This window comes from Megascapheus bottae, chromosome 22, assembly GCF_031878675.1.
Source record: "Megascapheus bottae isolate mThoBot1 chromosome 22, mThoBot2.hap1, whole genome shotgun sequence".
NCBI lineage: Eukaryota > Metazoa > Chordata > Mammalia > Rodentia > Geomyidae > Megascapheus > Megascapheus bottae.
The window spans coordinates 26,606,065-26,620,064 of NC_143530.1; the positions used below are offsets into that span (position 1 = coordinate 26,606,065).

At 40.9% G+C, this 14,000-nt stretch overlaps 1 protein-coding gene across 2 annotated transcripts in view; it reads left to right on the forward strand.

The window, feature by feature from the left end:
- The first annotated feature begins 5,897 nt into the window (after nt 1-5,897).
- Ripk1 (receptor interacting serine/threonine kinase 1) overlaps nt 5,898-14,000 on the forward strand; it is a 40,677-nt gene continuing 32,574 nt past the window's right edge. Inside the window, exon 1 of one of the 2 annotated variants that reach the window (XM_090356386.1) lies at nt 5,898-6,030. The gene's annotated coding sequence lies outside the window, so the exon portion shown is untranslated. Of the gene's footprint in view, nt 6,031-6,370; nt 6,510-14,000 lie in introns of those variants that run through there. The other variant, XM_090356385.1, reaches the window with a different exon arrangement.

The window sequence follows — 14,000 nt, forward strand, 5'->3', positions numbered from 1 at the left end:
GAGAGTTTAACAACACTTGCCACACTCCCCTGTGTTGGTTCTCTTGCCACCTAAGCCCTAGGAAGGAAATGCAAAAGATTTGTCATTGATGACTGCACATGAGGGCACCTGCACTTCAGGAAGGGAATGCTAAGCTTGAGGAGTCACTGTTTTCCTAGGAAGAATAAGACAGCTGCTCTTTGCTTCAGTGAGTTGTTGACCCCTCCTCTGAGGCTGTTCCTTGTACACATGTTCTAACAGGCAAGAAAAAGTGCCATCAAGTATTCTTTGCAGGAAGACCCAGCACTATGGTGGACCATTTTGCCTAACAACAATGTAAAAACTTGGTGAGAAGCATAAAAATGGAACTGTAAAACAGAAAAATAATTTTGCTAGTGTGGCAAAATACTTCCTAAACTGTGTCCTTGTTCTGTTATAAGAAAATACTTGTGGTTGGATTCTTTATAAAGAAAAAGTTTATCTAGCTCACTATTTTCGAGGCTGAAAGTCCAAGATTAGGACTGTTTGGTCTTCATTGAAAAATGGAATCCCAATGGTTAGAGCATGTGAGGAAGGGATCACAAGACAAGATGAGACACTAGAGATTTAGGGGCCAGGCTTGTTCCTTCTATTATCAAACTGCATTTCAGGGACTCTCCCTCCCTAGGGCAGCCACTTCACCTTCCAGTAGGCCCCATCCCTAAAAGGTTTCACCACTTCAACATCACCACCCTGAGAACTAAGTTTCCAGCAAATGAATTCCTGAAAGACACACTGTAGCAGCCTTGGTTTTTTTCTCACTATCTATATGTGTATACTTACACTTAAGCGCTATCCACTACCAGCTTTCCAAAATCTAATCACGGGAATAGTTTTCTTTCCTTTGTTAGACATGCTGCTCAGGTTCTCCATCTTTTCTACAGATTAACTATGAATATCCACGTGGACACTAGAGCCCTGATCCCGTCCAAGAGGACCTGAAAGCTCCCAGGAGCTTGCACTCAACACAATTCATTTTGGGGTAATGGGCATTTTATTTTTTCCAACTCTTGTAACACTTTTTCCTGCCCTTTTGTATTTTAGGAGACTCTCCAGTATTAACTGTATGCTATTGGAACTATTTCTTAGAAAGTAGTTACAAGGGGGGACATCAAGGGAGGGGGCCAAGAATCTTCCCTGGCAAAGCACAGCTTTTTGTAAAAGCGATGGAATCTCTGAGCTCAGCTTTCTCTTCCTAAGATGATGAGCACCCTCATCTTGTTACCTGATCTCGTTAATGTGAAGAGACTTTACAGCTTCATGGCATGATGAATTGTTACTGCATGCTTACCAAATATTTTAAAGCATAATCTAGACAGTCTTTTCATTTGCTTTTTTTGTTGAGAGGATTTCACTAGGTAACCCATGAACTTAGGAACCTTAGCACTGACCCTAAATTTTTGTGCTCAAGGCTAGTGCTCTATGACTGAGCCACACATTGCTCTACATTCAGCGATTTGGTGGTTGGATAGAGATATGAGTCTCATAGACTTTCCAGGGGCTGGCTTCAAACTGTGATCCCCAGACTTCAGATTCCTGGATAGCTAGACTTATTGCATGAACCACTGGTGCTCAGCTTGTTTTAAACTTTAATCAATTAATATAGTAAATTCTGTTGAGTGTTTTACTAATTTTAAACAAACTTTAAACAAAGTCTAGGAGAGTTACTTTGGTCATCTCATGTTATTTTTTATATTCTAATAAGTTCTGTTTTCTAATTGGTTTTATTAAGTGTTGTTTACTGGCATTAATGAATTAGATTAGCTTATAATTTTCCTCATAACATGTTTATTAAATTTTAATATGAAGTGTAATCTCAGAACTTCTCTCTATCCTCTTAATGATTAATCACATAGTTCATTGCTTCAATGATTGGAACCACTCACAAATAACAGTATCTGGATGTGCAGTTTTGCTTGGTTTCATAGAAACGAAAACAAAATCCACATTCTGCTTCTACGATAAGCATGACTCATTCTGACTGTCCCACTGAATGCAGCTATAAAATCTGGACAGAACACTTAAGAGAAGCTATTTCAGGAGTATACAAACTATCAGCAGGAAGCAAGTAAGAAAAGCAGAATTCAAGGTACAACCATTGTAGCAACACGTTTGCCTTTTTTACTCTAGTATCCCTAAGCCTGAACCCATCATAGTTCAAAATTCTGAAAACATTACTGAGAACAGAAACAAACTCATTCTACTTCTGGCTTGAATAGCAGGAATTTAATTCTGTATTCTACCTAATATTTCTTTTCTGTCGCAAATGAGTCTATTGGGAATCCCACTGTGGCAGCAAATAAAACCTACAGGAGCCAAAACCATGACACACCTCCTCATCCAAACAGGGACATTGTAGTCTCACAAGTCAAGCCTTCTTGTTTCTTCTCTCTGTCCTCCCATCTTTTGGCTCTAGAGAGAGGTGCACTTGAACAAGCATGCAGCAGATTGGGCAACTAAAGTCCCAGCTTTCTGTATGAAGACTAAGAATAAATGTCTCAAGAGCCAAAAAATACTGAGATCACAGAGGGAGAGAAATGAGCACAGTAAAGCAGCACCATAAAACGGTATGTGAATACAGACAGGGGCTCGCTTGAGCCTCATGCATATAGATCCAATCAGCAAGATGAAAACATTGAGAACTAAAACGAAGACCAAAGGGTACACACATGCAAGAGATCAGAACAGGACAGCACAGCAAAGGCTTTAAGAACCACAGTCCACAAATGTACAATAAAACTTCTGGCTTGAACTTTACCGGCTTGATATCTAACCTGCTTGAAATCTTGCTAAAATAAAAACAACATTCTTCCTAGATTTCCAATGACAGTGCATAATATGATGTCAGAAAAATTCATTTTAATAGTCCCAAGTTAGTTGACATTGCTCCTAAATCTCAACTTGCCTGTGAAGAGAATCAATAAGCCCAGTACAATTATTAAGCAGATTTACCAATGTCTGAATAGTGATGTTTTTGGGTCTGACTCTTGCAAACATGTGTACAAGAAAATTTACTAGGATTTCCACTTGGATAAGAGCATATTTAGATGATTCACACTTTGAGATGAACTGACTGGCTTTACAGGAGCTTCACAATAGCTATTGTAAAAGTATACAACCAGAGTATTGCCATCAAGGAAGTGAGCTGAAGAAAATGATTTAACAAAATCTGTGAGGCATGTGCAGAAAAGTAGAGCAGTAACACAAACATGGGGAAATACCCGCCATTGCTTGCCACTGAGCCCTTCCTGCAACCATATTTTATATTTACAAAATTCAAACCTTTTGATTCCACTAATAAATATAACACTGATTAATTCTCAGAAGCACTGAGCCAAATCAAAGAAGCTAGATACAAAGGTTTGACATATCATACATGCATGCATTCCATTTATAGGACAACATGGTAGGTGGAAATGGGGGGGGGTGGAACTACACTAACAGAAGACCTGTGGCTATCAGTGATGAGGAGTCGTTGAGGGACTGACTACAAAAGTCATGGAGAATGCCAGGTGTTGGGGGCCATGCCTGTAATCAGGGAGGCAAAGACAGGAGGCTGAAAGTTCAAAGCAGCCTGTGCTACACAGTGTTTCAGGCTAGTATGTATTACAACATCTGTGCCCCCCCAAAAAAAGTCAAGGGGGACTTTTTGGGTTGGTTGGTGGAGGTGCTCTGAATCATGACTCTGGTGACAGTGATGCTACTACATCTATTCATCAAAACTACTCAAAGGAACCACTCAAAACTCATGAATTCTACCACACATAAATTATTCCTTGTAGTCGATAGAACTGCATCTTCAAAAACATTATGTCTAAGTTCTAATCTGAGAGAAAGTTATTTGGAAAAAATCATTGTTTTGCAGATGCAATTTGGGAGATGGATAGATAGGGATGTACATCCTTCCGGATTTGTTTGTCTGGAGAACACTCAGTAACATTCTTCATAATAAGTATCACCATTGTGGTATTAGATGTTTCAATGTTCAAAATATGTATTAGGCTTTACCTCTGTCTGTCTGTCTGTCACTCTCTTTCTGCCTCCCTTTCTCTCTCCTCCTTCTCTCTGCAAACTCCTGCAACCACTGATTTTTGCATTCTCCAGAATGTCATACAATTCCAACTATACATTATGTAGGCTTTTTTTTTTTTTCCAGTCCTGGGCTTGAGCTCAGGGCCTGAGCACTGTCCTTGGACTGTCTCAAGGCTAGAGCTCTCCCACTTAAGCCTCAGCACCACTTCTGGCTTTTTTCTATGTATGTGGTAACAAGGAATCGAACCCAGATCTTCGTGCATGCTAGGCAAGCACTCTACCACTAGGCCAAACTTCCGGCCCCCATTATGTAGGCTTTTTAGATAAATTTGATTCCAAATTTTTGTAACTTTGTGTCTTTTTAGTGCTGAATATTTCATTGTATGGATGCACCACAGCTATTGAAGGACATCTCAGTTGCTTTCAAGCACTGGAAATTATTAAAAGAACTATTTAAAAATTCATGCAAGTGTTTGTATGAGCATAAACTTTCAGTTCATTTAGGTAAATGTCAAAATGTGCAACTGCTGTTATACACTAAGACTTAGCTTTGTAAGACACTGCCACATTGGGCCAGTTACCAGGGGCTCATGCCTGTAATCCTAGCTATTTAGGAGACTGAGATCTGAGGACTGCAGTTTGAAACCAGCCTGAGTCTTGGTTAGGAAACTCTAACGCAACTAGCTCCAATTAACTACCAAAAAGCCAAAGTGGAGATGTGGCTCAAATGCCAGCCTTGAGTAAAAAAGCTAAGGGACAATGTCAGACCCTGAGTTCAAGCTCCAGTACCTGTACAAAATCAAAAAACTGCCCAATTATTTTCCAAAGTTTTCCTAACATTTTGCATTCCTACCATGAATAAATGGAGCGTCTATCACTACAATATCCTTAGCATTTGTTGTTGTTGTTTTTTTGGATTTTAACTATGGTAAAAAATGTATTATAATCTCCTTGCTTTAAATTGTATTTTCCTATTTTTGTAGGTTCATCTACACGATGATTTATCTTTTGAGACCTGTGTCCACTTTTAATCAGGCTGTTCCTTTTCTGGTGCATTTCACGTCTTTCTTTTTTTTTTGTGGGTTATGGGACTTGAACTCTGATCCTGAGAGCTATGCCTGAGCCCTTCAGCTACCGCCCCACTCCTTGAGCCACAGCCCCACTTCCCGATTTCTGGGTGATTGATTGGAGTCTCACGGTCTCTAGTGCCTGGGCTGGCTTTGAACCGCGATCTTCAGATCTCAGCTTCCTGAGTAGCTAGGATTGCAGGCATGAGCCGCCGCGCCCGGCTTAACATTTTCTTTTTGTGTAGTTTCAATAAGAGTCTACTGTCAGATGTTTTTATATATATAAATATTTCCTTTCCATTTGCACATCCCATTCCATTTCACATTCTCTTGACACGTATCTTTTCACACTCTGCCAACATTGTGCGCTTAACTGAATACTTTTTAGTTAAGTATTTCCTATTTGGCTTGCAATCTCACAATTGTCCTATTAAAGGACCACAGAATAATTACTACATTTCTTCCTCAACAGCCCTGCGGGACAGACGCATGGGCTAACCAACCTCGCCAAACCTACCCAGTGCATTCCCAACGCGCCCACAGGTCTCTCCCTGGTGGCAGAGGTTCCACACCCTTTAAAGCTATTTTCTTTAGTCTCCCATCTACTCGAAGCCGACGTGGCTTCTCATTGGTAGGCCGCCCCGATTTACACCCCGTGACTAGGGATCCGCCAGGGGCGAGCGGCCCTGGCGGCGTGCCCGTCCGCCACCCGGGCAGGGGGCGGAGGCAGGCGGTAGTCCACACCCTCCCGCCCGCCGCGCCTCACTTCGGACCCGGAGAGCGCGGCCTCGGGAGCGGCCTGGAGAGCAACCGTCGAGCGCGCCATCCGGGGGGCCCCTCACCCCGCCCGGACACCGGAGCCGTCGGTGCCGGACGCGCCCGGGTAGCGCAGGAGAGGACTCGGCGGGACGCGGTGAGTTGGGACAGGGGCGCAGGGCAGCGCGGCAGGACGGCGGCCCCGAGCCCGCCGAGTTCAGTTCCGGGTGGCACCCACGTCGGCATCCCTCTGCCCGCCCCGGAGAGGAAGCCGGAGCCACTTCTGACCCTCCCATCTCCGCGCTTCTCCCCTCATCGGGGCCTCCGGAGGGTTTGCCGTAGAAGCGAAAGCAGATCAACCCTACGCCGCTCTCGTGCCTAGGCTTGGGCGGGCCGCCGTCCGCCCCGACCGCTTCCCGGAAAGGGCGGGACTTGCTCGAAAGCGTGTGGGAAGGGGGCGTGGCATGGGCTCTGACGTCAGGGTGGGTGGAGCCACTTCCGCGATCCCGGAAGTCGGCGCGAGTTGCTTTGGTTGTCCTCGGTTTGCGATTCTCTCTGAGCTCTGATCGCGATGGAGGTGGAGGTCGGCCAGACGTACCTGGGGCCGTGCGCTTCGTCGTTGTTTCTGTTCCTTAGGTAAGGACGATGGGTTGTTGCAGGAAATGTGCGTCCTCTTGCCACCACAGGGTTACCTAACCGTTCCTAGATAGAGGTTCTTGGTAGGGGGCAGGCGTCGCGTCGGAGAGGTTTCTGTGGTCGGGAATGCTTGAGCGCTGAGAAGGAGCAGCTCTCCTCGCCGCAGCGTTTGGAGGAGCCCTGGAAGGATGAGTGTGCGTTGTGGGCCGCTGGTGCTGGTGGAGAATGCCTTGTCTTTTTGCTGCACTTGGGTCTAACTTGCTTCAAGTCTTCGTAGAAGACTACTACGGTGGCTACTTCACTCTTCCCTTATTTATTTCCCTCGTTTACATGTGAGCAAACGTAGGGACAGGTTGAACTTTCGGTATCATGATTTACTACTTACCTGCATTTTTAACCACCAAGAAGGTACTGTGATAGGTTTCCGTTAGAAATGTGACCTGTTCCAACTCTTTATCCAGAACAAGGGAAGGCTAGGCTTGTTTAAAACGGAATTTGGAGTGTCTTATTATTTTAATTATTGATAAAACAACAGTGACAGTTAACTGTAGTTTTCATTTTCATTTCACCTTTCGGCTATATTGAGCCCAGAGAAACATTATGCTTTCAGGATTGAGAGTGTGAATGACTATTAAGAACAATGACCTAAAAGATATGCAAATCAAAACAACTCTAAGACTCCACCTCACTCCAGTTAGAATGGCCAGGATCAGGAAAACGAATAATAACAGATGCTGGAGGGGATGTGGCCAGGAGGGATCACTACTACACTGTTGGTGGGAGTGCAAACTCGTTCAACCACTATGGAAAGCAGTATGGCAGTGCCTCAAAAGGCTAAACATAGAACTCCCTTATGATCCAGCAATTCCACTTACTTGGCATTTACCATCCAGAATCTAGGGCATACTAAATCCACTAGCACAACAATGTTCATTGCAGCATTTTTCACCATAGCAAAGATATGGAACCAACCTAGATGTCCCTCAGTTGATGAATGGATCAAGAAGATGTGGTATTTGTACACAATGGAATTCTATGCTGCTGTCAGAAAAAAACGACATCGACCCATTTGTTAGGAAATGGAAAGATTTAGAAAAAATCATATTAAGTGAAGTAAGCCAGACTCAAAGGAACTTAGGCTCAATGGTTTCCCTCATTTGTCATAATCAGTAGAAACCTTGGGCTCTCCTAGCAGAGATCTGCAATAGAGCAAAATCTTGATACATAAGGCCATATAGTATGAAGCTAATTGAAAGGACCTCCAAGATATTGAAACAAAAGCCATATAAAGAATGATTGTTGTCCTTAATCTACTATGTTATCTCTCATCTCCTTTGCTGTCCCTTGGGTATCTCATATTGTTACAGTATCTCACTTTGTTATCTGATACATTGAATTTATTTGTATTTTGTTATTTGAAATTTGATAAGGAAGGGGGGAAAACCAAGACGGGATGGGGGGATGGGGGGGGTGGGAGGAGGGTAATGGGTACCAAGACATGTAAAAGGGTATCAATGTAAGTGAACTAATGCACCTTCTATCTGGCAAATATCATGTAACCCTTTTATTAATTACAATAAAAAATATATTAAAAAAGAACAATGACCAAAATATCAACTAATAAACTCAGCAAGGTACTATTTATTACTTACTAATCTATAACATATTAATACTGTCAATCTGATCTGAAACAAAAATTCTAGCTACTCGTCCTTTGGTTGGGTTGGGTATAATATCCTGGTCGAAACAGCTATTAATGTATAAAGTTTTGAATCATATTTTTTAATGTTTTGAGTTTTAGTCTTTATAATCCTCCATGCTCCTGTTTCTAACTGTATCATACTCATTTAATATAGACAAGCAAGGCTGTAAGGTATTTTTTCCAAGTATACTGGGATTTGAACCCAGCGCCTTTCATTTGCCACTTTACCACTTGAGCCACACCTCTTGCCCTTTTTGCTTTAGCTGTTTTTGAGATAGGATCTCATGCTTTTTGCCTCACTGGGCTCAAACTGTAATCCTTCCATCTCTCCTTCCCAAGTACCTAGTCAAATAAGAGTCACTGTGCTTGGCCAAAGCTGTAAGACTTCATCTTTGCACCTGGGTTTTGGCTATTTAGAGAAATAGCATGTATTAGTATTTGATAATGGAGGTTTAGAGAAATAGCGTGTATTAGCATGTGAAAGAGAAGGTTTTAGAGAGACAGGTTTGATCCTAGAATCTACGGTTAATATAACTCATTTGACCTAAAATTGTTGTTTCCTCGATTGTAAATTGAAGTAGGGATGATATTTATTTTGGTCATAATATTGATAATGAATGTGATCACTCTTATTTAAGCTATATTTCAGCCTTGTCTTTTGTTGGTCATTTGGTTCTCCCTTGTTCAGGAGTCTATGTGGACAAAGCAGCTGATCAGAGAACCTTAGAGAAGTCATCTGATCATGTTGAAACCTGAATAAAGTCAGAATTCTATTAGCAAGGAAGAACCAGGCAATCAGCATTTTTATCACACTCTTATTATATATGATCATCATTGAAAAATGGGGGGAAAGTCCAGTCAGTTCATACCTGTAATCTTGGCCACATGAGAGGCAGGTATCAAGAAAATCATTGTCTGATACTGTCCACGCAATATCCTATCTGAAAAATATAACAAAAAGGGATTGGGGTGTGGCTCAAAGTGATAGAAACCTGCCTAGTAAGTACAAGGCCCTGGGTTCAAATCCCATACTACTAAAATGGAGTGAATGGAAGTGGAATGGATGGAGAAGGAAGTGAAGAGAGGAAAGAAGAAAGGAAAGGCATTGTATTAAAAAGTAGTCTAGGGCCGGGAGTTTGGCCTAGTGGCTAAAGTGCTTGCCTAGCATGCATGAAGACCCGGGTTCGATTCCTCGGTACCACATACAAAGAAAAAAAAAGCTGGAAGTGGTGCTGAGGCTCAAGTGGTGGAGCTCTAGCCTTGAGAAAGTCCAAGGACAGTGCTCAGGCCCTGAGCTCAAGCCCAGGACTAGCAAAAATAAATAAATAAATAAATAAATAAAAATAAAAAGTAGTCTATTGAAAGGCAAATATACATACATATATATTAAATATACATATATTAAATATACATATATATTAAAATATATAGACCTCTCCTAATATAGAAAGTAAATTGTGAAATTTCTTATTTTCAGTGGGAAAAAAGTCACTTCCCTTAGTTCCTAACTTAATACATATTTCTTCAAACAGGAATACATGTCACTACAAATTACATTTGTTGAATTACCTTGATTTAAATGCAGTTACATTAGTTGAAATGAGTTGGAGTGTGGTAGAACAGGCTAGCATGCCTTTATTAACTACTGTGTGATGTAACTTTGTAATGTAGCTTTCTACCCTAAGGTCAGTATTTTTGAAGTCCTTGGTCATCTCTCACTAAAGTAGTCCTAAGGCTTTTTCAAGACATCTGGTACTTGTAAAGTTGAATGGTATAGGAGATGTGGCTCATTGGTACAGCATATGTGAAAACAGTCTCTAGCACTATAAGAAAACAACAACATGAAGTTGAATTGTTCATGGAAAAAGGCAGTCTAAACTTCAAAGCATAAGGCTGTAGGGAGGATTGAGAGCATGCACCAAGCTCACAGTGCACAGAGGGCCTACCTAGAGATGTCTTCCCCCAGCTTCATGTGCTGGAGGCTTTGCTAGCGAAATCAACATTGGTAAATTTGAAGAGTTGTGTTCTGGGTTGAGGGAGACAGAGCCCAACAAAATTTATAAGATTGAAATCTTTTTTCTTTTTCTTTTTCTTTTTTTTTTTTTTGCCAGTCTTGGGCTTGAGCTCAGAGCCTGAGCCCTGTCCTTGGACTTTCTCAAGGCTAGAACTCTACCACTTGAGCCTCACCAACACTTCTGGCTTTTTTCTATGTATGTGGTACTGAGGAATCAAATCCGGGTCTTCATGCATGCTAGGCAAGCACTCTACCACTAGGCCAAACTCCAGGCCCAAGGTTGAAATCTTATACCCAAATGGCTGTAAGTACAGTTCAGAGCCATCTTAGGCAGAAATGTCTGAGAGACTGCATCTCCAATTTCCAGCAAATAAGCTAGACTGGAGGTGTGACTCAAAGTGTAGAGCACTAGGTGTGAGTGAAATAGCCAAGCAAGAAACAGGGCCCTGAAGCTAAGCCCTTGTATCAACATGCAAACAAACAAACAAACAAAATGCTCATAGTTGTTATTAATGATCAAAAATGCCAGGAGTTTGGCCTAGTGGTAGAATGCTTGCCTAGCATGCATGAAGACCCAGGTTCGATTCCTTGGTACCACATACATAGAAAAAAGCTGGAAATGGTGCTAAGGCTCAAGTGGTAGAGCTCTGACAGGGCCCAGGCCCTGAACTCAAGCCTAGGACTGGCTAAAAAAAAATTACAAAAAAAAAATGCCTTACATTAGATAATGCTAGATACTGGAATCAGGGCCAAGATTTTTTTTTTTTTTTTTGGCCCTCTCTGAACTTCATTAGAAATAATTATTAAGTAAGCTCTTTTTACTGTTTGAGGGGATAAAAATGAAGATTATAACACAGCTTAAGAAGACTTAGGGTGAGGCTTTCCTGAGACACCCCCCCCCCCACCGCCTCTAGTAAAGAGATTTGGACAAAAATGGGGGAGGGGCAAATGTTGCAGTGTGGAAGACTATAGAGTCATGTATGCCCCTATAGTAAAGGAAAAATAAGTCCTCTTGGAACAAATGTATCTTTTATACATCTTTCCACCCCAGTCTTGTTTTTACAATGATTGTCAGCAGAAACCTCCTGTCCAGAAGGACCCCAGTGGCATCCTGCCATTCTCAAAGCCCAAGATAAATATGAGCAGCCAGACAGAGCATTGCAAGAGCAATAATAAATCAGGTGAAAAACAGGTCCTTATAATCTCCTTTTGTAAACAAGGAATTTGAGGCTTAAATATATTCCTTAAGGTCACAGGGATAATACGTCACAGAGCTAGAGATCTTACTCAAAAGAGAAAGGACTCTGTTCCATTGTATATGGCTCCTGCTATATCACTTGCAACTTCAGCCACACCCTTTCCCATGGGGAAAGACAGCCTACATTTCTTTTTTTTCTGTCATTCTTTTTTTCTTTATTATTGTACTTTATTGGCGGGATAATGTATAGAGGGATTACAGTTATATTCGTCATGTAATGGGTACATTATTTCTGAAATCTTGATATCCCTTCTTTTTTTGTCCCCTTTTCCCTCCCCCAACCCCCTCCCAATCATCTTGTTTTCCCCCTTCCCTTCCATATCTCAAATAAACAAATAAGCGTATATATGATATACCAGGTAACAAAGTCTGCTACAGTAACCATATGAGATTAACCATAAGTAGAAAAAAAAGAGAAAATAAAAACTTCACATAGTATATTAAGGACAACAATCACAAAGATAAACCTCTTGTTTCCATAACCTAGAGTTCATTTAGTCTCCTCCTATATGATCATATGTACATAGCTTTTGAGGTATTATGATCCTCTGCTAGGAGAATCCTTGGTGTGTACTAATTATTATAAATGAGGTATACCATGGAGTCTATGCTCCTTTGGGTCTGGCTGACTTCACTTAATATGATATATTCCAAGTCTTTCCATTTCCTTACAAATGGGGCGATGTCATTCTTTCTGATGGCAGCATAGAATTCCATTGTGGATAAGTACATCATCTTGATCTATTCATCTACTGAAGAGCATCTGGGTTGGCTCCATATCTTAGCTGTGGTAAATAATGACAGCCCACATTTCTAATATGCTGACATATGGATGTCATCTATGTATAGTATAAAATATAGAAGATCTATTCCTTAAACTACCTAGAGCTGTCTAGTGAACAAGACTGTAGGCATCTAGGCTATTTTAAAATACCTTCTCTCCAAGGTACTTTGTTTTCCTCTCTGAACCTGGGGCTTAAACTTAAGGCCTCATGCATGCCCCTGCTTGGCTCTCTTTACTAATGAATAGCTCTTTACCATAAAACAAAGCAAAACAAAACTTGATGGCTCAACATTCCGTTGTTTTTTTATTGTAATAATTTTTTATTTATTTTTGTTGTAAAGGTGATATACAGAGAGGTTACATAAGTCAGGCAATGAGTACATTTCTTTTTTTATTGTAATTTATAGAGGGGTCACAGTTATATTAGCCAGATAGAGGGTACATCACTTCTCACACATTGACACCCCCTCTCACGTTTTTGTCCCCATTGCCCTTCCCCCACCCCTCCCAATCATCTTATTTTTTCCCTTCCCTTTCCTATTTCAAATAAGCAAATAAACATATATACAATATACCAGGTAACAAAGTCAGATACTGTACCTATATAAGATTAACCAAAGAGCAACAAAAGAAAAGAGAAATAAAGTAGTAATTAAGAACAATAATCACATATTATAAAGCTCTTGTTTCTATATCTTGGAGGTCCTTTCATTTAGCCTCATCCTATATGGCCTTATGTATCTAGGTTTTGAGCTATTGTAGTCCTCTGTTAGGAGAGTCCTAGGTTTGTTTTAATTTTTTTCTTTTTTTTTTTTGCCAGTTATGGGAACTGAACTCAGGCAGGGCCTGAACAGTGTCCTTGGGCTTTCTCAAGACTAGAACTCTACCATTTGAGCCACAGCACAACTTCCAGTTTTTTCTGTGTATGTGGTACTGAGGAATTGAACCTGGGTCTTCATGCATGCTAGATAATCACTCTTACCACTAAGCCATATTCCTGGCCCTGCATTTCTTTTTGAACAGTGTCACTTCTCATTTTCTCCTTCACAACAGCCTTCCCCAACAAGTTGTATAGTTCATTTTCAACATAGTGTCTGATGAATGTATTTGTTCACTGCTGTATACTGCTATATTTATTCACTGTTTGCCCCACCATTTCTGTGTTCCTCCTTACCTTCCTCCAAACATATACTTATATACAAGACAAAAGGTACAGAAATAAATTTTTCAAAATGACAAAGGAAAAATAAAAGCAAAATAACAAGAAACCTTTGTTTCATTTTGACATTTTATATGATCATGTGCATATAGCTAAGAAGCACACAGAATGCCTATTCTTTGACATCTGTAATTTAATGACTTGTTTTGCATCTTATTCATGCTCTTTTTTTGGGGTGGGGGCAGTTCTGGGCTTGAGTCCAGGGCCTGAGCACTCTCCCAGGTCTTCATGCATGCTAGGCAAGCATTCTACTACCAGGCCAAACTTCCAGCTCCTTATTCATGCTCTTTTATGTACAAGAAGTTGAACTCCTTTTAACTGTTGAGTCATATTGCATTCTGTGAATACTCTGCAATATGTGTACTATGCTTCTTGTAGTGGACAACTGTTTCTCCCTTGGAATTATGAATAAATCATTTTAATTTTGAATGTCCTATCGTTTGGCAGAAATCAGTGAGTATGAGTGAATGAAAGAAAGAGAAGGAAGATGAAACAAATAGTTAAGTTTTGAGAT